This window comes from Lithobates pipiens, unplaced genomic scaffold (assembly GCF_037356315.1).
Source record: "Lithobates pipiens isolate NorthernLeopardFrog02 unplaced genomic scaffold, aLitPip1_a1.2 Scaffold_8, whole genome shotgun sequence".
NCBI lineage: Eukaryota > Metazoa > Chordata > Amphibia > Anura > Ranidae > Lithobates > Lithobates pipiens.
In genome coordinates this window covers 614,881,356-614,901,977 of record NW_027507903.1, presented here as the reverse complement: position 1 = coordinate 614,901,977, position 20,622 = coordinate 614,881,356, and positions in this window count along the sequence as shown.

Sequence of the window (20,622 nt, the reverse complement as noted above, 5' to 3'; positions counted from 1 at the left end):
CTACAAGGCCGAGCAGAGGGTACCCCACAGGGACCAAGTGACTTGGGTAGATCAAAATGCCTATCAACGTCCCAGCTGGGAAATAGGGACACCCCTAAGGGCTAAAGTCGATGTGACACTTGATCATGGTCTAAAGGCCGAGAAGCAATAATGCTGAAATGGAAAAAGATTTAAATAGGGTGGATCGCATTCTCGTTCCATGTGGGGACTAAGCCTCTAACCCAATAGCAGCAAGTAGGTGAAGCCGAATTGAATCGACGATCCTACAAGGCCGAGCAGAGGGTACCCCACAGGGACCAAGTCGCTTGGGTAGATCAAAATGCCTATCAACGTCCCAGCTGGGAAACAGGGACACCCCTAAGGGCTAAAGTCGATGTGACACTTGATCATGGTCAAAAGGCCGAGAAGCAATAATGCTGAAATGGAAAAAGATTTAAGTAGGGTGGATGGCATTCTCGTTCCATATGGGGACTAAGCCTCTAACCCAATAGCAGCAAGTAGGTGAAGCCGAATTGAATCGACGATCCTACAAGGCCGAGCAGAGGGTACCCCACAGGGACCAAGTGACTTGGGTAGATCAAAATGCCTATCAACGTCCCAGCTGGGAAACAGGGACACCCCTAAGGGCTAAAGTCGATGTGACACTTGATCATGGTCAAAAGGCCGAGAAGCAATAATGCTGAAATGGAAAAAGATTTAAGTAGGGTGGATCGCATTCTCGTTCCATATGGGGACTAAGCCTCTAACCCAATAGCAGCAAGTAGGTGAAGCCGAATTGAATCGACAATCCTACAAGGCCGAGCAGAGGGTACCCCACAGGGACCAAGTGGCTTGGGTAGATCAAAATGCCTATCAACGTCCCAGCTGGGAAACAGGGACACCCCTAAGGGCTAAAGTCGATGTGACACTTGATCATGGTCAAAAGGCCGAGAAGCAATAATGCTGAAATGGAAAAAGATTTAAGTAGGGTGGATTGCATTCTCGTTCCATATGGGGACTAAGCCTCTAACCCAATAGCAGCAAGTAGGTGAAGCCGAACTGAATCGACGATCCTACAAGGCCGAGCAGAGGTTACCCCACAGGGACCAAGTGGCTTGGGTAGATCAAAATGCCTATCAACGTCCCAGCTGGGAAAGAGGGACACCCCTAAGGGCTAAAGTCGATGTGACACTTGATCATGGTCAAAAGGCCGAGAAGCAATAATGCTGAAATGGAAAAAGATGTAAGTAGGGTGGATCGCATTCTCGTTCCATGTGGGGACTAAGCCTCTAACCCAATAGCAGCAAGTAGGTGAAGCCGAATTGAATCGACGATCCTACAAGGCCGAGCAGAGGGTACCCCACAGGGACCAAGTGACTTGGGTAGATCAAAATGCCTATCAACGTCCCAGCTGGGAAATAGGGACACCCCTAAGGGCTAAAGTCGATGTGACACTTGATCATGGTCTAAAGGCCGAGAAGCAATAATGCTGAAATGGAAAAAGATTTAAATAGGGTGGATCGCATTCTCGTTCCATGTGGGGACTAAGCCTCTAACCCAATAGCAGCAAGTAGGTGAAGCCGAATTGAATCGACGATCCTACAAGGCCGAGCAGAGGGTACCCCACAGGGACCAAGTCGCTTGGGTAGATCAAAATGCCTATCAACGTCCCAGCTGGGAAACAGGGACACCCCTAAGGGCTAAAGTCGATGTGACACTTGATCATGGTCAAAAGGCCGAGAAGCAATAATGCTGAAATGGAAAAAGATTTAAGTAGGGTGGATCGCATTCTCGTTCCATGTGGGGACTAAGCCTCTAACCCAATAGCAGCAAGTAGGTGAAGCCGAATTGAATCGACGATCCTACAAGGCCGAGCAGAGGGTACCCCACAGGGACCAAGTGACTTGGGTAGATCAAAATGCCTATCAACGTCCCAGCTGGGAAACAGGGACACCCCTAAGGGCTAAAGTCGATGTGACACTTGATCATGGTCAAAAGGCCGAGAAGCAATAATGCTGAAATGGAAAAAGATGTAAGTAGGGTGGATCGCATTCTCGTTCCATGTGGGGACTAAGCCTCTAACCCAATAGCAGCAAGTAGGTGAAGCCGAATTGAATCGACGATCCTACAAGGCCGAGCAGAGGGTACCCCACAGGGACCAAGTGACTTGGGTAGATCAAAATGTCTATCAACGTCCTAGCTGGGAAACAGGGACACCCCTAAGGGCTAAAGTCGATGTGACACTTGATCATGGTCAAAAGGCCGAGAAGCAATAATGCTGAAATGGAAAAAGATTTAAGTAGGGTGGATCGCATTCTCGTTCCATGTGGGGACTAAGCCTCTAACCCAATAGCAGCAAGTAGGTGAAGCCGAATTGAATCGACGATCCTACAAGGCCGAGCAGAGGGTACCCCACAGGGACCAAGTGACTTGGGTAGATCAAAATGCCTATCAACGTCCCAGCTGGGAAACAGGGACACCCCTCAGGGCTGAAGTCGATGTGACACTTGATCATGGTCAAAAGGCCGAGAAGCAATAATGCCGAAATGGAAAAAGATGTAAGTAGGGTGGATCGCATTTTCGTTCCATGTGGGGACTAAGCCTCTAACCCAATAGCAGCAAGTAGGTGAAGCCGAATTGAATCGACGATCCTACAAGGCCGAGCAGAGGGTACCCCACAGGGACCAAGTGACTTGGGTAGATCAAAATGCCTATCAACGTCCCAGCTGGGAAACAGGGACACCCCTAAGGGCTAAAGTCAATGTGACACTTGATCATGGTCAAAAGGCCGAGAAGCAATAATGCTGAAATGGAAAAAGATTTAAGTAGGGTGGATCGCATTCTCGTTCCATGTGGGGACTAAGCCTCTAACCCAATAGCAGCAAGTAGGTGAAGCCGAATTGAATCGACGATCCTACAAGGCCGAGCAGAGGGTACCCCACAGGGACCAAGTGACTTGGGTAGATCAAAATGCCTATCAACGTCCCAGCTGGGAAACAGGGACACCCCTAAGGGCTAAAGTCGATGTGACACTTGATCATGGTCAAAAGGCCGAGAAGCAATAATGCTGAAATGGAAAAATATGTAAGTAGGGTGGATCGCATTCTCGTTCCATGTGGGGACTAAGCCTCTAACCCAATAGCAGCAAGTAGGTGAAGCCGAATTGAATCGACGATCCTACAAGGCCGAGCAGAGGGTACCCCACAGGGACCAAGTGACTTGGGTAGATCAAAATGTCTATCAACGTCCTAGCTGGGAAACAGGGACACCCCTAAGGGCTAAAGTCGATGTGACACTTGATCATGGTCAAAAGGCCGAGAAGCAATAATGCTGAAATGGAAAAAGATTTAAGTAGGGTGGATCGCATTCTCGTTCCATGTGGGGACTAAGCCTCTAACCCAATAGCAGCAAGTAGGTGAAGCCGAATTGAATCGACGATCCTACAAGGCCGAGCAGAGGGTACCCCACAGGGACCAAGTGACTTGGGTAGATCAAAATGCCTATCAACGTCCCATCTGGGAAACAGGGACACCCCTCAGGGCTAAAGTCGATGTGACACTTGATCATGGTCAAAAGGCCGAGAAGCAATAATGCCGAAATGGAAAAAGATGTAAGTAGGGTGGATCGCATTCTCGTTCCATGTGGGGACTAAGCCTCTAACCCAATAGCAGCAAGTAGGTGAAGCCGAATTGAATCGACGATCCTACAAGGCCGAGCAGAGGGTACCCCACAGGGACCAAGTGACTTGGGTAGATCAAAATGCCTATCAACGTCCCAGCTGGGAAACAGGGATACCCCTAAGGGCTAAAGTCAATGTGACACTTAAACATGGTCAAAAGGCCGAGAAGCAATAATGCTGAAATGGAAAAAGATGTAAGTAGGGTGGATCGCATTCTCGTTCCATATGGGGACTAAGCCTCTAACCCAATAGCAGCAAGTAGGTGAAGCCGAATTGAATCGACGATCCTACATGGCCGAGCAGAGGGTACCCCACAGGGACCAAGTGGCTTAGGTAGAACAAAATGGGTATCAACGTCCCAGCTGGGAAACAGGGACACCCCTAAGGGCTAAAGTCGATGTGACACTTGATCATGGTCAAAAGGCCGAGAAGCAATAATGCTGAAATGGAAAAAGATTTAAGTAGGGTGGATCGCATTCTCGTTCCATGTGGGGACTAAGCCTCTAACCCAATAGCAGCAAGTAGGTGAAGCCGAATTGAATCGACGATCCTACAAGGCCGAGCAGAGGGTACCCCACAGGGACCAAGTGACTTGGGTAGATCAAAATGCCTATCAACGTCCCAGCTGGGAAACAGGGACACCCCTCAGGGCTAAAGTCGATGTGACACTTGATCATGGTCAAAAGGCCGAGAAGCAATAATGCTGAAATGGAAAAAGATGTAAGTAGGGTGGATCGCATTCTCGTTCCATGTGGGGACTAAGCCTCTAACCCAATAGCAGCAAGTAGGTGAAGCCGAATTGAATCGACGATCCTACAAGGCCGAGCAGAGGGTACCCCACAGGGACCAAGTGACTTGGGTAGATCAAAATGCCTATCAACGTCCCAGCTGGGAAACAGGGACACCCCTAAGGGCTAAAGTCTATGTGACACTTGATCATGGTCAAAAGGCCGAGAAGCAATAATGCTGAAATGGAAAAAGATGTAAGTAGGGTGGATCGCATTCTCGTTCCATGTGGGGACTAAGCCTCTAACCCAATAGCAGCAAGTAGGTGAAGCCGAATTGAATCGACGATCCTACAAGGCCGAGCAGAGGGTACCCCACAGGGACCAAGTGACTTGGGTAGATCAAAATGCCTATCAACGTCCCAGCTGGGAAACAGGGACACCCCTAAGGGCTAAAGTCGATGTGACACTTGATCATGGTCAAAAGGCCGAGAAGCAATAATGCTGAAATGGAAAAAGATTTAAGTAGGGTGGATCGCATTCTCGTTCCATGTGGGGACTAAGTCTCTAACCCAATAGCAGCAAGTAGGTGAAGCCGAATTGAATCGACGATCCTACAAGGCCGAGCAGAGGGTACCCCACAGGGACCAAGTGACTTGGGTAGATCAAAATGCCTATCAACGTCCCAGCTGGGAAACAGGGACACCCCTCAGGGCTAAAGTCGATGTGACACTTGATCATGGTCAAAAGGCCGAGAAGCAATAATGCTGAAATGGAAAAAGATGTAAGTAGGGTGGATCGCATTCTCGTTCCATGTGGGGACTAAGCCTCTAACCCAATAGCAGCAAGTAGGTGAAGCCGAATTGAATCGACGATCCTACAAGGCCGAGCAGAGGGTACCCCACAGGGACCAAGTGACTTGGGTAGATCAAAATGCCTATCAACGTCCCAGCTGGGAAACAGGGACACCCCTAAGGGCTAAAGTCGATGTGACACTTGATCATGGTCAAAAGGCCGAGAAGCAATAATGCTGAAATGGAAAAAGATGTAAGTAGGGTGGATCGCATTCTCGTTCCATGTGGGGACTAAGCCTCTAACCCAATAGCAGCAAGTAGGTGAAGCCGAATTGAATCGACGATCCTACAAGGCCGAGCAGAGGGTACCCCACAGGGACCAAGTGGCTTGGGTAGATCAAAATGCCTATCAACGTCCCAGCTGGGAAACAGGGACACCCCTAAGGGCTAAAGTCGATGTGACACTTGATCATGGTCAAAAGGCCGAGAAGCAATAATGCTGAAATGGAAAAAGATTTAAGTAGGGTGGATCGCATTCTCGTTCCATATGGGGACTAAGCCTCTAACCCAATAGCAGCAAGTAGGTGAAGCCGAATTGAATCGACGATCCTACAAGGCCGAGCAGAGGGTACCCCACAGGGACCAAGTGACTTGGGTAGATCAAAATGCCTATCAACGTCCCAGCTGGGAAACAGGGACACCCCTAAGGGCTAAAGTCGATGTGACACTTGATCATGGACAAAAGGCCGAGAAGCAATAATGCTGAAATGGAAAAAGATGTAAGTAGGGTGGATCGCATTCTCGTTCCATGTGGGGACTAAGCCTCTAACCCAATAGCAGCAAGTAGGTGAAGCCGAATTGAATCGACGATCCTACAAGGCCGAGCAGAGGGTACCCCACAGGGACCAAGTGACTTGGGTAGATCAAAATGCCTATCAACGTCCCAGCTGGGAAACAGGGACACCCCTAAGGGCTAAAGTCGATGTGACACTTGATCATGGTCAAAAGGCCGAGAAGCAATAATGCTGAAATGGAAAAAGATTTAAGTAGGGTGGATCGCATTCTCGTTCCATGTGGGGACTAAGCCTCTAACCCAATAGCAGCAAGTAGGTGAAGCCGAATTGAATCGACGATCCTACAAGGCCGAGCAGAGGGTACCCCACAGGGACCAAGTGACTTGGGTAGATCAAAATGCCTATCAACGTCCCAGCTGGGAAACAGGGACACCCCTCAGGGCTAAAGTCGATGTGACACTTGTTCATGGTCAAAAGGCCGAGAAGCAATAATGCTGAAATGGAAAAAGATGTAAGTAGGGTGGATCGCATTCTCGTTCCATGTGGGGACTAAGCCTCTAACCCAATAGCAGCAAGTAGGTGAAGCCGAATTGAATCGACGATCCTACAAGGCCGAGCAGAGGGTACCCCACAGGGACCAAGTGACTTGGGTAGATCAAAATGCCTATCAACGTCCCAGCTGGGAAACAGGGACACCCCTAAGGGCTAAAGTCGATGTGACACTTGATCATGGTCAAAAGGCCGAGAAGCAATAATGCTGAAATGGAAAAAGATGTAAGTAGGGTGGATCGCATTCTCGTTCCATGTGGGGACTAAGCCTCTAACCCAATAGCAGCAAGTAGGTGAAGCCGAATTGAATCGACGATCCTACAAGGCCGAGCAGAGGGTACCCCACAGGGACCAAGTGACTTGGGTAGATCAAAATGTCTACCAACGTCCTAGCTGGGAAACAGGGACACCCCTAAGGGCTAAAGTCGATGTGACACTTGATCATGGTCTAAAGGCCGAGAAGCAATAATGCTGAAATGGAAAAAGATTTAAATAGGGTGGATCGCATTCTCGTTCCATGTGGGGACTAAGCCTCTAACCCAATAGCAGCAAGTAGGTGAAGCCGAATTGAATCGACGATCCTACAAGGCCGAGCAGAGGGTACCCCACAGGGACCAAGTGGCTTGGGTAGATCAAAATGCCTATCAACGTCCCAGCTGGGAAACAGGGACACCCCTAAGGGCTAAAGTCAATGTGACACTTGATCATGGTCAAAAGGCCGAGAAGCAATAATGCTGAAATGGAAAAAGATTTAAGTAGGGTGGATCGCATTCTCGTTCCATATGGGGACTAAGCCTCTAACCCAATAGCAGCAAGTAGGTGAAGCCGAATTGAATCGACGATCCTACAAGGCCGAGCAGAGGGTACCCCACAGGGACCAAGTGACTTGGGTAGATCAAAATGCCTATCAACGTCCCAGCTGGGAAACAGGGACACCCCTAAGGGCTAAAGTCGATGTGACACTTGATCATGGACAAAAGGCCGAGAAGCAATAATGCTGAAATGGAAAAAGATGTAAGTAGGGTGGATCGCATTCTCGTTCCATGTGGGGACTAAGCCTCTAACCCAATAGCAGCAAGTAGGTGAAGCCGAATTGAATCGACGATCCTACAAGGCCGAGCAGAGGGTACCCCACAGGGACCAAGTGACTTGGGTAGATCAAAATGCCTATCAACGTCCCAGCTGGGAAACAGGGACACCCCTAAGGGCTAAAGTCGATGTGACACTTGATCATCGTCAAAAGGCCGAGAAGCAATAATGCTGAAATGGAAAAAGATTTAAGTAGGGTGGATCGCATTCTCGTTCCATGTGGGGACTAAGCCTCTAACCCAATAGCAGCAAGTAGGTGAAGCCGAATTGAATCGACGATCCTACAAGGCCGAGCAGAGGGTACCCCACAGGGACCAAGTGACTTGGGTAGATCAAAATGCCTATCAACGTCCCAGCTGGGAAACAGGGACACCCCTCAGGGCTAAAGTCGATGTGACACTTGATCATGGTCAAAAGGCCGAGAAGCAATAATGCTGAAATGGAAAAAGATGTAAGTAGGGTGGATCGCATTCTCGTTCCATGTGGGGACTAAGCCTCTAACCCAATAGCAGCAAGTAGGTGAAGCCGAATTGAATCGACGATCCTACAAGGCCGAGCAGAGGGTACCCCACAGGGACCAAGTGACTTGGGTAGATCAAAATGCCTATCAACGTCCCAGCTGGGAAACAGGGACACCCCTAAGGGCTAAAGTCGATGTGACACTTGATCATGGTCAAAAGGCCGAGAAGCAATAATGCTGAAATGGAAAAAGATTTAAGTAGGGTGGATCGCATTCTCGTTCCATGTGGGGACTAAGTCTCTAACCCAATAGCAGCAAGTAGGTGAAGCCGAATTGAATCGACGATCCTACAAGGCCGAGCAGAGGGTACCCCACAGGGACCAAGTGACTTGGGTAGATCAAAATGCCTATCAACGTCCCAGCTGGGAAACAGGGACACCCCTCAGGGCTAAAGTCGATGTGACACTTGATCATGGTCAAAAGGCCGAGAAGCAATAATGCTGAAATGGAAAAAGATGTAAGTAGGGTGGATCGCATTCTCGTTCCATGTGGGGACTAAGCCTCTAACCCAATAGCAGCAAGTAGGTGAAGCCGAATTGAATCGACGATCCTACAAGGCCGAGCAGAGGGTACCCCACAGGGACCAAGTGACTTGGGTAGATCAAAATGCCTATCAACGTCCCAGCTGGGAAACAGGGACACCCCTAAGGGCTAAAGTCGATGTGACACTTGATCATGGTCAAAAGGCCGAGAAGCAATAATGCTGAAATGGAAAAAGATGTCAGTAGGGTGGATCGCATTCTCGTTCCATGTGGGGACTAAGCCTCTAACCCAATAGCAGCAAGTAGGTGAAGCCGAATTGAATCGACGATCCTACAAGGCCGAGCAGAGGGTACCCCACAGGGACCAAGTGACTTGGGTAGATCAAAATGTCTATCAACGTCCTAGCTGGGAAACAGGGACACCCCTAAGGGCTAAAGTCGATGTGACACTTGATCATGGTCAAAAGGCCGAGAAGCAATAATGCTGAAATGGAAAAAGATTTAAATAGGGTAGATCGCATTCTCGTTCCATGTGGGGACTAAGCCTCTAACCCAATAGCAGCAAGTAGGTGAAGCCGAATTGAATCGACGATCCTACAAGGCCGAGCAGAGGGTACCCCACAGGGACCAAGTGACTTGGGTAGATCAAAATGCCTATCAACGTCCCAGCTGGGAAACAGGGACACCCCTCAGGGCTAAAGTCGATGTGACACTTGATCATGGTCAAAAGGCCGAGAAGCAATAATGCTGAAATGGAAAAAGATGTAAGTAGGGTGGATCGCATTCTCGTTCCATGTGGGGACTAAGCCTCTAACCCAATAGCAGCAAGTAGGTGAAGCCGAATTGAATCGACGATCCTACAAGGCCGAGCAGAGGGTACCCCACAGGGACCAAGTGACTTGGGTAGATCAAAATGCCTATCAACGTCCCAGCTGGGAAACAGGGACACCCCTCAGGGCTAAAGTCGATGTGACACTTGATCATGGTCAAAAGGCCGAGAAGCAATAATGCTGAAATGGAAAAAGATGTAAGTAGGGTGGATCGCATTCTCGTTCCATGTGGGGACTAAGCCTCTAACCCAATAGCAGCAAGTAGGTGAAGCCGAATTGAATCGACGATCCTACAAGGCCGAGCAGAGGGTACCCCACAGGGACCAAGTGACTTGGGTAGATCAAAATGCCTATCAACGTCCCAGCTGGGAAACAGGGACACCCCTAAGGGCTAAAGTCGATGTGACACTTGATCATGGTCAAAAGGCCGAGAAGCAATAATGCTGAAATGGAAAAAGATGTAAGTAGGGTGGATCGCATTCTCGTTCCATGTGGGGACTAAGCCTCTAACCCAATAGCAGCAAGTAGGTGAAGCCGAATCGAATCGACGATCCTACAAGGCCGAGCAGAGGGTACCCCACAGGGACAAAGTGACTTGGGTAGATCAAAATGCCTATCAACGTCCCAGCTGGGAAATAGGGACACCCCTAAGGGCTAAAGTCGATGTGACACTTGATCATGGTCAAAAGGCCGAGAAGCAATAATGCTGAAATGGAAAAAGATTTAAGTAGGGTGGATCGCATTCTCGTTCCATATGGGGACTAAGCCTCTAACCCAATAGCAGCAAGTAGGTGAAGCCGAATTGAATCGACGTTCCTACAAGGCCGAGCAGAGGGTACCCCACAGGGACCAAGTGACTTGGGTAGATCAAAATGCCTATCAACGTCCCAGCTGGGAAATAGGGACATCCCTAAGGGCTAAAGTCGATGTGACACTTGATCATGGTCAAAAGGCCGAGAAGCAATAATGCTGAAATGGAAAAAGATTTAAGTAGGGTGGATCGCATTCTCGTTCCATATGGGGACTAAGCCTCTAACCCAATAGCAGCAAGTAGGTGAAGCCGAATTGAATCGACGATCCTACAAGGCCGAGCAGAGGGTACCCCACAGGGACCAAGTGGCTTGGGTAGATCAAAATGCCTATCAACGTCCCAGCTGGGAAACAGGGACACCCCTAAGGGCTAAAGCCGATGTGACACTTGATCATGGTCAAAAGGCCGAGAAGCAATAATGCTGAAATGGAAAAAGATTTAAGTAGGGTGGATCGCATTCTCGTTCCATATGGGGACTAAGCCTCTAACCCAATAGCAGCAAGTAGGTGAAGCCTAATTGAATCGACAATCCTACAAGGCCGAGCAGAGGGTACCCCACAGGGACCAAGTGGCTTGGGTAGATCAAAATGCCTATCAACGTCCCAGCTGGGAAACAGGGACACCCCTAAGGGCTAAAGTCGATGTGACACTTGATCATGGTCAAAAGGCCGAGAAGCAATAATGCTGAAATGGAAAAAGATTTAAGTAGGGTGGATCGCATTCTCGTTCCATATGGGGACTAAGCCTCTAACCCAATAGCAGCAAGTAGGTGAAGCCGAATTGAATCGACAATCCTACAAGGCCGAGCAGAGGGTACCCCACAGGGACCAAGTGGCTTGGGTAGATCAAAATGCCTATCAACGTCCCAGCTGGGAAATAGGGACACCCCTAAGGGCTAAGTCGATGTGACACTTGATCATGGTCAAAAGGCCGAGAAGCAATAATGCTGAAATGGAAAAATATGTAAGTAGGGTGGATCGCATTCTCGTTCCATGTGGGGACTAAGCCTCTAACCCAATAGCAGCAAGTAGGTGAAGCCGAATTGAATCGACGATCCTACAAGGCCGAGCAGAGGGTACCCCACAGGGACCAAGTGACTTGGGTAGATCAAAATGTCTATCAACGTCCTAGCTGGGAAACAGGGACACCCCTAAGGGCTAAAGTCGATGTGACACTTGATCATGGTCAAAAGGCCGAGAAGCAATAATGCTGAAATGGAAAAAGATTTAAGTAGGGTGGATCGCATTCTCGTTCCATGTGGGGACTAAGCCTCTAACCCAATAGCAGCAAGTAGGTGAAGCCGAATTGAATCGACGATCCTACAAGGCTGAGCAGAGGGTACCCCACAGGGACCAAGTGACTTGGGTAGATCAAAATGCCTATCAACGTCCCAGCTGGGAAACAGGGACACCCCTCAGGGCTAAAGTCGATGTGACACTTGATCATGGTCAAAAGGCCGAGAAGCAATAATGCTGAAATGGAAAAAGATTTAAGTAGGGTGGATCGCATTCTCGTTCCATGTGGGGACTAAGCCTCTAACCCAATAGCAGCAAGTAGGTGAAGCCGAATTGAATCGACGATCCTACAAGGCCGAGCAGAGGGTACCCCACAGGGACCAAGTGACTTGGGTCGATCAAAATGCCTATCAACGTCCCAGCTGGGAAACAGGGACACCCCTAAGGGCTAAAGTCGATGTGACACTTGATCATGGTCAAAAGGCCGAGAAGCAATAATGCTGAAATGGAAAAAGATGTAAGTAGGGTGGATCGCATTCTCGTTCCATGTGGGGACTAAGCCTCTAACCCAATAGCAGCAAGTAGGTGAAGCCGAATCGAATCGACGATCCTACAAGGCCGAGCAGAGGGTACCCCACAGGGACCAAGTGACTTGGGTAGATCAAAATGCCTATCAACGTCCCAGCTGGGAAATAGGGACACCCCTAAGGGCTAAAGTCGATGTGACACTTGATCATGGTCAAAAGGCCGAGAAGCAATAATGCTGAAATGGAAAAAGATTTAAGTAGGGTGGATCGCATTCTCGTTCCATATGGGGACTAAGCCTGTAACCCAATAGCAGTAAGTAGGTGAAGCCGAATTGAATCGACCATCCTACAAGGCCGAGCAGAGGGTACCCCACAGAGACCAAGTGGCTTGGGTAGATCAAAATGCCTATCAACGTCCCAGCTGGGAAACAGGGACACCCCTAAGGGCTAAAGTCGATGTGACACTTGATCATGGTCAAAAGGCCGAGAAGCAATAATGCTGAAATGGAAAAAGATTTAAGTAGGGTGGATCGCATTCTCGTTCCATATGGGGACTAAGCCTCTAACCCAATAGCAGCAAGTAGGTGAAGCCGAATTGAATCGACGATCCTACAAGGCCGAGCAGAGGGTACCTCACAGGGACCAAGTGGCTTGGGTAGATCAAAATGCCTATCAACGTCCCAGCTGGGAAACAGGGACACCCCTAAGGGCTAAAGTCGATGTGACACTTGATCATGGTCAAAAGGCCGAGAAGCAATAATGCTGAAATGGAAAAATATGTAAGTAGGGTGGATCGCATTCTCGTTCCATGTGGGGACTAAGCCTCTAACCCAATAGCAGCAAGTAGGTGAAGCCGAATTGAATCGACGATCCTACAAGGCCGAGCAGAGGGTACCCCACAAGGACCAAGTGACTTGGGTAGATCAAAATGCCTATCAACGTCCCAGCTGGGAAACAGGGACACCCCTAAGGGCTAAAGTCGATGTGACACTTGATCATGGTCAAAAGGCCGAGAAGCAATAATGCTGAAATGGAAAAAGATGTAAGTAGGGTGGATCGCATTCTCGTTCCATGTGGGGACTAAGCCTCTAACCCAATAGCATCAAGTAGGTGAAGCCGAATTGAATCGACGATCCTACAAGGCCGAGCAGAGGGTACCCCACAGGGACCAAGTGACTTGGGTAGATCAAAATGTCTATCAACGTCCTAGCTGGGAAACAGGGACACCCCTAAGGGCTAAAGTCGATGTGACACTTGATCATGGTCTAAAGGCCGAGAAGCAATAATGCTGAAATGGAAAAAGATTTAAATAGGGTGGATCGCATTCTCGTTCCATGTGGGGACTAAGCCTCTAACCCAATAGCAGCAAGTAGGTGAAGCCGAATTGAATCGACGATCCTACAAGGCCGAGCAGAGGGTACCCCACAGGGACCAAGTGGCTTGGGTAGATCAAAATGCCTATCAACGTCCCAGCTGGGAAACAGGGACACCCCTAAGGGCTAAAGTCGATGTGACACTTGATCATGGTCAAAAGGCCGAGAAGCAATAATGCTGAAATGGAAAAAGATTTAAGTAGGGTGGATCGCATTCTCGTTCCATATGGGGACTAAGCCTCTAACCCAATAGCAGCAAGTAGGTGAAGCCGAATTGAATCGACGTTCCTACAAGGCCGAGCAGAGGGTACCCCACAGGGACCAAGTGACTTGGGTAGATCAAAATGCCTATCAACGTCCCAGCTGGGAAATAGGGACATCCCTAAGGGCTAAAGTCGATGTGACACTTGATCATGGTCAAAAGGCCGAGAAGCAATAATGCTGAAATGGAAAAAGATTTAAGTAGGGTGGATCGCATTCTCGTTCCATATGGGGACTAAGCCTCTAACCCAATAGCAGCAAGTAGGTGAAGCCGAATTGAATCGACGATCCTACAAGGCCGAGCAGAGGGTACCCCACAGGGACCAAGTGGCTTGGGTAGATCAAAATGCCTATCAACGTCCCAGCTGGGAAACAGGGACACCCCTAAGGGCTAAAGCCGATGTGACACTTGATCATGGTCAAAAGGCCGAGAAGCAATAATGCTGAAATGGAAAAAGATTTAAGTAGGGTGGATCGCATTCTCGTTCCATATGGGGACTAAGCCTCTAACCCAATAGCAGCAAGTAGGTGAAGCCTAATTGAATCGACAATCCTACAAGGCCGAGCAGAGGGTACCCCACAGGGACCAAGTGGCTTGGGTAGATCAAAATGCCTATCAACGTCCCAGCTGGGAAACAGGGACACCCCTAAGGGCTAAAGTCGATGTGACACTTGATCATGGTCAAAAGGCCGAGAAGCAATAATGCTGAAATGGAAAAAGATTTAAGTAGGGTGGATCGCATTCTCGTTCCATATGGGGACTAAGCCTCTAACCCAATAGCAGCAAGTAGGTGAAGCCGAATTGAATCGACAATCCTACAAGGCCGAGCAGAGGGTACCCCACAGGGACCAAGTGGCTTGGGTAGATCAAAATGCCTATCAACGTCCCAGCTGGGAAATAGGGACACCCCTAAGGGCTAAGTCGATGTGACACTTGATCATGGTCAAAAGGCCGAGAAGCAATAATGCTGAAATGGAAAAATATGTAAGTAGGGTGGATCGCATTCTCGTTCCATGTGGGGACTAAGCCTCTAACCCAATAGCAGCAAGTAGGTGAAGCCGAATTGAATCGACGATCCTACAAGGCCGAGCAGAGGGTACCCCACAGGGACCAAGTGACTTGGGTAGATCAAAATGTCTATCAACGTCCTAGCTGGGAAACAGGGACACCCCTAAGGGCTAAAGTCGATGTGACACTTGATCATGGTCAAAAGGCCGAGAAGCAATAATGCTGAAATGGAAAAAGATTTAAGTAGGGTGGATCGCATTCTCGTTCCATGTGGGGACTAAGCCTCTAACCCAATAGCAGCAAGTAGGTGAAGCCGAATTGAATCGACGATCCTACAAGGCTGAGCAGAGGGTACCCCACAGGGACCAAGTGACTTGGGTAGATCAAAATGCCTATCAACGTCCCAGCTGGGAAACAGGGACACCCCTCAGGGCTAAAGTCGATGTGACACTTGATCATGGTCAAAAGGCCGAGAAGCAATAATGCTGAAATGGAAAAAGATGTAAGTAGGGTGGATCGCATTCTCGTTCCATGTGGGGACTAAGCCTCTAACCCAATAGCAGCAAGTAGGTGAAGCCGAATTGAATCGACGATCCTACAAGGCCGAGCAGAGGGTACCCCACAGGGACCAAGTGACTTGGGTAGATCAAAATGCCTATCAACGTCCCAGCTGGGAAACAGGGACACCCCTAAGGGCTAAAGTCGATGTGACACTTGATCATGGTCAAAAGGCCGAGAAGCAATAATGCTGAAATGGAAAAAGATGTAAGTAGGGTGGATCGCATTCTCGTTCCATGTGGGGACTAAGCCTCTAACCCAATAGCAGCAAGTAGGTGAAGCCGAATCGAATCGACGATCCTACAAGGCCGAGCAGAGGGTACCCCACAGGGACCAAGTGACTTTGGTAGATCAAAATGCCTATCAACGTCCCAGCTGGGAAATAGGGACACCCCTAAGGGCTAAAGTCGATGTGACACTTGATCATGGTCAAAAGGCCGAGAAGCAATAATGCTGAAATGGAAAAAGATTTAAGTAGGGTGGATCGCATTCTCGTTCCATATGGGGACTAAGCCTGTAACCCAATAGCAGTAAGTAGGTGAAGCCGAATTGAATCGACCATCCTACAAGGCCGAGCAGAGGGTACCCCACAGAGACCAAGTGGCTTGGGTAGATCAAAATGCCTATCAACGTCCCAGCTGGGAAACAGGGACACCCCTAAGGGCTAAAGTCGATGTGACACTTGATCATGGTCAAAAGGCCGAGAAGCAATAATGCTGAAATGGAAAAAGATTTAAGTAGGGTGGATCGCATTCTCGTTCCATATGGGGACTAAGCCTCTAACCCAATAGCAGCAAGTAGGTGAAGCCGAATTGAATCGACGATCCTACAAGGCCGAGCAGAGGGTACCTCACAGGGACCAAGTGGCTTGGGTAGATCAAAATGCCTATCAACGTCCCAGCTGGGAAACAGGGACACCCCTAAGGGCTAAAGTCGATGTGACACTTGATCATGGTCAAAAGGCCGAGAAGCAATAATGCTGAAATGGAAAAATATGTAAGTAGGGTGGATCGCATTCTCGTTCCATGTGGGGACTAAGCCTCTAACCCAATAGCAGCAAGTAGGTGAAGCCGAATTGAATCGACGATCCTACAAGGCCGAGCAGAGGGTACCCCACAGGGACCAAGTGACTTGGGTAGATCAAAATGCCTATCAACGTCCCAGCTGGGAAACAGGGACACCCCTAAGGGCTAAAGTCGATGTGACACTTGATCATGGTCAAAAGGCCGAGAAGCAATAATGCTGAAATGGAAAAAGATGTAAGTAGGGTGGATCGCATTCTCGTTCCATGTGGGGACTAAGCCTCTAACCCAATAGCAGCAAGTAGGTGAAGCCGAATTGAATCGACGATCCTACAAGGCCGAGCAGAGGGTACCCCACAGGGACCAAGTGACTTGGGTAGATCAAAATGTCTATCAACGTCCTAGCTGGGAAACAGGGACACCCCTAAGGGCTAAAGTCGATGTGACACTTGATCATGGTCTAAAGGCCGAGAAGCAATAATGCTGAAATGGAAAAAGATTTAAATAGGGTGGATCGCATTCTCGTTCCATGTGGGGACTAAGCCTCTAACCCAATAGCAGCAAGTAGGTGAAGCCGAATTGAATCGACGATCCTACAAGGCCGAGCAGAGGGTACCCCACAGGGACCAAGTGGCTTGGGTAGATCAAAATGCCTATCAACGTCCCAGCTGGGAAACAGGGACACCCCTAAGGGCTAAAGTCGATGTGACACTTGATCATGGTCAAAAGGCCGAGAAGCAATAATGCTGAAATGGAAAAAGATTTAAGTAGGGTGGATCGCATTCTCGTTCCATATGGGGACTATGCCTCTAACCCAATAGCAGCAAGTAGGTGAAGCCGAATTGAATCGACGATCCTACAAGGCCGAGCAGAGGGTACCCCACAGGGACCAAGTGACTTGGGTAGATCAAAATGCCTATCAACGTCCCAGCTGGGAAATAGGGACACCCCTAAGGGCTAAAGTCGATGTGACACTTGATCATGGTCAAAAGGCCGAGAAGCAATAATGCTGAAATGGAAAAAGATTTAAGTAGGGTGGATCGCATTCTCGTTCCATATTGGGACTAAGCCTGTAACCCAATAGCAGTAAGTAGGTGAAGCCGAATTGAATCGACCATCCTACAAGGCCGAGCAGAGGGTACCCCACAGAGACCAAGTGGCTTGGGTATATCAAAATGCCTATCAACGTCCCAGCTGGGAAACAGGGACACCCCTAAGGGCTAAAGTCGATGTGACACTTGATCATGGTCAAAAGGCCGAGAAGCAATAATGCTGAAATGGAAAAAGATTTAAGTAGGGTGGATCGCATTCTCGTTCCATATGGGGACTAAGCCTCTAACCCAATAGCAGCAAGTAGGTGAAGCCGAATTGAATCGACGATCCTACAAGGCCGAGCAGAGGGTACCTCACAGGGACCAAGTGGCTTGGGTAGATCAAAATGCCTATCAACGTCCCAGCTGGGAAACAGGGACACCCCTAAGGGCTAAAGTCGATGTGACACTTGATCATGGTCAAAAGGCCGAGAAGCAATAATGCTGAAATGGAAAAAGATTTAAGTAGGGTGGATCGCATTCTCGTTCCATGTGGGGACTAAGCCTCTAACCCAATAGCAGCAAGTAGGTGAAGCCGAATTGAATCGACGATCCTACAAGGCCGAGCAGAGGGTACCCCACAGGGACCAAGTGACTTGGGTAGATCAAAATGCCTATCAACGTCCCAGCTGGGAAACAGGGACACCCCTCAGGGCTAAAGTCGATGTGACACTTGATCATGGTCAAAAGGCCGAGAAGCAATAATGCTGAAATGGAAAAAGATTTAAGTAGGGTGGATTGCATTCTCGTTCCATATGGGGACTAAGCCTCTAACCCAATAGCAGCAAGTAGGTGAAGCCGAATTGAATCGACGATCCTACAAGGCCGAGCAGAGGGTACCCCACAGGGACCAAGTGGCTTGGGTAGATCAAAATGCCTATCAACGTCCCAGCTGGGAAAGAGGGACACCCCTAAGGGCTAAAGTCGATGTGACACTTGATCATGGTCAAAAGGCCGAGAAGCAATAATGCTGAAATGGAAAAAGATGTAAGTAGGGTGGATCGCATTCTCGTTCCATGTGGGGACTAAGCCTCTAACCCAATAGCAGCAAGTAGGTGAAGCTGAATTGAATTGACGATCCTACAAGGCCGAGCAGAGGGTACCCCACAGGGACCAAGTGACTTGGGTAGATCAAAATGCCTATCAACGTCCCAGCTGGGAAATAGGGACACCCCTAAGGGCTAAAGTCGATGTGACACTTGATCATGGTCAAAAGGCCGAGAAGCAATAATGCTGAAATGGAAAAAGATTTAAGTAGGGTGGATCGCATTCTCGTTCCATGTGGGGACTAAGCCTCTAACCCAATAGCAGCAAGTAGGTGAAGCCGAATTGAATCGACGATCCTACAAGGCCGAGCAGAGGGTACCCCACAGGGACCAAGTGACTTGGGTAGATCAAAATGCCTATCAACGTCCCAGCTGGGAAACAGGGACACCCCTCAGGGCTAAAGTCGATGTGACACTTGATCATGGTCAAAAGGCCAAGAAGCAATAATGCTGAAATGGAAAAAGATGTAAGTAGGGTGGATCGCATTCTCGTTCCATGTGGGGACTAAGCCTCTAACCCAATAGCAGCAAGTAGGTGAAGCCGAATTGAATCGACGATCCTACAAGGCCGAGCAGAGGGTACCCCACAGGGACCAAGTGACTTGGGTAGATCAAAATGCCTATCAACGTCCCAGCTGGGAAACAGGGACACCCCTAAGGGCTAAAGTCGATGTGACACTTGATCATGGTCAAAAGGCCGAGAAGCAATAATGCTGAAATGGAAAAAGATGTAAGTAGGGTGGATCGCATTCTCGTTCCATGTGGGGACTAAGCCTCTAACCCAATAGCAGCAAGTAGGTGAAGCCGAATCGAATCGACGATCCTACAAGGCCGAGCAGAGGGTACCCCACAGGGACAAAGTGACTTGGGTAGATCAAAATGCCTATCAACGTCCCAGCTGGGAAATAGGGACACCCCTAAGGGCTAAAGTCGATGTGACACTTGATCATGGTCAAAAGGCCGAGAAGCAATAATGCTGAAATGGAAAAAGATTTAAGTAGGGTGGATCGCATTCTCGTTCCATATGGGGACTAAGCCTCTAACCCAATAGCAGCAAGTAGGTGAAGCCGAATTGAATCGACGTTCCTACAAGGCCGAGCAGAGGGTACCCCACAGGGACCAAGTGACTTGGGTAGATCAAAATGCCTATCAACGTCCCAGCTGGGAAATAGGGACACCCCTAAGGGCTAAAGTCGATGTGACACTTGATCATGGTCAAAAGGCCGAGAAGCAATAATGCTGAAATGGAAAAAGATTTAAGTAGGGTGGATCGCATTCTCGTTCCATATGGGGACTAAGCCTCTAACCCAATAGCAGCAAGTAGGTGAAGCCGAATTGAATCGACGATCCTACAAGGCCGAGCAGAGGGTACCCCACAGGGACCAAGTGGCTTGGGTAGATCAAAATGCCTATCAACGTCCCAGCTGGGAAACAGGGACACCCCTAAGGGCTAAAGCCGATGTGACACTTGATCATGGTCAAAAGGCCGAGAAGCAATAATGCTGAAATGGAAAAAGATTTAAGTAGGGTGGATCGCATTCTCGTTCCATATGGGGACTAAGCCTCTAACCCAATAGCAGCAAGTAGGTGAAGCCTAATTGAATCGACAATCCTACAAGGCCGAGCAGAGGGTACCCCACAGGGACCAAGTGGCTTGGGTAGATCAAAATGCCTATCAACGTCCCAGCTGGGAAACAGGGACACCCCTAAGGGCTAAAGTCGATGTGACACTTGATCATGGTCAAAAGGCCGAGAAGCAATAATGCTGAAATGGAAAAATATGTAAGTAGGGTGGATCGCATTCTCGTTCCATGTGGGGACTAAGCCTCTAACCCAATAGCAGCAAGTAGGTGAAGCCGAATTGAATCGACGATCCTACAAGGCCGAGCAGAGGGTACCCCACAGGGACCAAGTGACTTGGGTAGATCAAAATGTCTATCAACGTCCTAGCTGGGAAACAGGGACACCCCTAAGGGCTAAAGTCGATGTGACACTTGATCATGGTCAAAAGGCCGAGAAGCAATAATGCTGAAATGGAAAAAGATTTAAGTAGGGTGGATCGCATTCTCGTTCCATGTGGGGACTAAGCCTCTAACCCAATAGCAGCAAGTAGGTGAAGCCGAATTGAATCGACGATCCTACAAGGCTGAGCAGAGGGTACCCCACAGGGACCAAGTGACTTGGGTAGATCAAAATGCCTGTCAACGTCCCAGCTGGGAAACAGGGACACCCCTCAGGGCTAAAGTCG